Source organism: Corylus avellana, chromosome ca4 (assembly GCF_901000735.1).
Source record: "Corylus avellana chromosome ca4, CavTom2PMs-1.0".
NCBI classification, from domain to species: domain Eukaryota; kingdom Viridiplantae; phylum Streptophyta; class Magnoliopsida; order Fagales; family Betulaceae; genus Corylus; species Corylus avellana.
The window spans coordinates 12,639,032-12,642,453 of NC_081544.1; positions in this window are offsets into that span (position 1 = coordinate 12,639,032).

Genomic DNA, 3,422 nt, shown 5'->3' on the forward strand with positions numbered 1-3,422 from the left:
ATTTAGCCTAATAGGTTCAAAACCTTTGTTTTCGATGTTATAGGGTCTAGGTTCATTTTAGCTTGGACTTAGCACTGATGATAGGCTTTTCATAGATTTGGAGAACTTGGAACCGCTGGAGGGATTTTTGGAGGATTTATATGACTCGGGTGATTACAAACTCACATGAAACTAGTAGTTACTTTTCCCGCATTGCACGACTATTTTGTGTACCAAACATGCATTTTTACAACTCTCATGAATTACATTTTGCTATGTTACGTACTCTATATTTTGTGAAAATGTGCTACTTAATAAGATAACGAACATGATGAGATTGTAAGAGCATGCATGTAAAATACGGACAAGATTAATTACATCGTATGACATGGTACATCGGTACGTGCAGGATAACGGCCATGGACTTGCTATACATATTAACTTTATGATCAAATGTGTGCGTGTGGATGTGATATATGGGCCTTGGATCTAATGGTTATTTCTTCACTAGTGCAACCTTAATTGGTGGGTCACTACATGAGGTACATCATTAATAGTATGGGCCACCCGAGGTTGGACTCGGTCAGGCTGCTAGTGTTATGGACGATAGCATACAATAGTCAGAGCACGGACATTGTATTACAGGTCCCTCGGGACAGCACCAACCCTGCTGAGAATGAGTACTATCTCGGATAGACCATACAGTTGAACTATCATTGATTCACATGATTATGACATTTACTACATCTATACTGCATTCATGAATAGCTGTCATAGCAAAATGCAAAATACTTTATCGAAAGGAGTTCATCATTAAATGACATAAGTACCATGTGAGTTTTTACTCACTAAGTCTTTAGACTTACTCCTTGTATTTTCCCCCCTCCATTATGTATAATTTGCGCGATTTAGCAGCTTAGCAGAGGATGAATTCGGATAGCCAGCTGGTGTTGGCGAAGGACTTGATATGCGTCATCTTTGAGGACTTAGATCTGGTTTGGCTGAAGTCCATGTGGGACGACGGAGGAGCCATCCGAGCAGAGATGATAGAGATTGTTATCATGCTAGCTTTACTTCGGCTTAAGCGTTGATTTCATTCTAGAACGATTATTTATGGTCTGTATTATTATGATGATCGGCCTTTGACCAGCACATTTGAGGATCTATCTATGTTATGATGCTTTATTATTACTCTAATTATTGTGATTATGTTTTTAGTTATTGCTAGCTTTGTCATGTAGTTGAAAGTCTTTTGCTGTAGTCTTTCTTAGGAGAGGTTATGATCCTTCAGTCTTGTTCCTCGCGGGATAAGGCTGAGAGGCAAACCATGGAGCAAATTACTAATTAATTGATATCCATAGGGCGTTACATAAAGGATTGTAATCATTATCTGCAATTTAATTGTCCATGTTTATGTTTAAATTAGGGATCTCTATAATGTTGATTGTGGATCATATATGTTGCTTCAGTCTTGTTTTCTTTTTGGCAGTCGGGTTTCTTATGCCTTTTCAACAAATAGGGTGGAAATAACAAAACATCAAATTTGCTTCTAATTCGTCTTCAAAGTATTTGGAGATGGTACTCACAGAGCCTAGCCTCAATCAGACTCAAAACATAACATTAACCACTATGGAGATTAAAGGACCAGATGTGGCAATTACAGCAGTAAGAGAACTTCTTTATATACACGTGTCTAAGGAGCTCCAGAAAGAATGGACTTGTGCTATATGTCAAGTAACCACTAGAAGCGAAAATACCTTGAATATGCACCTTCAAGGGAAGAAACACAAGGTTGCTTATAAGGTATTGAAAGCAAAGAACAAGCCAACCTTTGGATTGAAACAGAAGAGTATCCTTACTGGCAAGGAAAAAACACAAGGTCGGCAAAAGAATGCGAAGAAAGAAGCTATTGGTGTGAAGAATTCCACTTTCAAGTGCTACATCTGTAATATACATTGCAGTGGAAAGTGCAACTTAGCTTCTCACTATAAAGGGAAAAAGCATTTGGCTCAGGTTCAAGTTACTAATGGCATCTGGAATGTTAAAAGAGTAATGCTATATACTGTTAAAGATATCATGATAGTAGAACCTTTATCCAATGCAGTCCAATCAACATCTGGTTCAGCAACACAGTCAGCCTCTTCATCAGGAGCTCAATCAGCAACAATCATGATAAGGAAGGCACCTGTATTCACAAATGGTTGTTTATTTGGTTTTGGTTTCTATAGTTATCTCTTTACTTGTAATTATCTTGAGTTGTAAATTGGTTACACATTTGATTATAAATAGAAACCATGGCTATCAGTGGATACTCAATTAAGGGCTTGTTTGGCAATGAACTTGCCAACGTCCAAATTTTTTTCAACTCTCCAACATTTTTACTTTTTATATCATATCAATCACTTTTTATTATTATTCAAATTAAAAAATTACTATATAACCAAACTTTTTCAAATTTTCATATAAAAAAAAAAAATTCAAAACTTCTATCTTCTTTATATCATATCAATCACTTCAAAACCGAAAAATACCTACCAAATCCATTACTAAATAAGCCATTAGCTATTTCCCAATTCTATCTTTTTTCTCAAAAGGTACAAGAGCTTTCCAGGTTCACAACCCACATTGATTTTGAAATGGCATCATCCCCTACTTTTACTGTTACATGTTCTACCCCAAATGTTGCTCACCTTGTCTCTTACAAGCTTGACAACAAAAATTAACTTATTTGGGTATGTCATTGTAACACTCCAAAAATTAAACAATTAAACTTACTTAACTTGGAATATTACTCGTAGTGCCTTCAAACTAATTAACTGATAATTAGCCAAATTCACTACGCATAACTAATTATCATAGTATATTATAGCGGAAAACAAAAATAAATGATGTGAGACAACTAACATAAATCCTTAAACATTGTATATCATCAACATAGACCAAGAGCTTCCAAATAGACATTATTATAACGTTAACAACTAACTTCTATCTAAGCTAACCTGATAATGTGAGCATTTTATCGGCATCTTCATCCCAACGAATTCCTCACTCTACAACCTGGTAACCTACTAAATTTCAAAACACTAAGGTATTCCATAAATGGAAAAACAATCTGCATAACTCCATGGTTAGTAAGTAAATTATCATAGAACTGATTAAGAAATGAGTCTTACACAACAATTTGTAACCTTCATAGATCATGCATGGATTTTTCACAAAAAAATGATATGTATTGCCTCTGTTAGTAGGTCATGTAAAAGGTGTGGTTTATTTTGAAATGGCGTAGGCATAATTCCGGTGGCAATCCGCTTGTATTTTAATGACGAGAAATCATGCGTTACATAAAAAAATATTACTAATCATAGATTTCTTCTGTATGGTCTATAAAAACCCTTAACCCCTTCTTGGTAGGGTTTTTTATAGACCATACATATTATTGCATA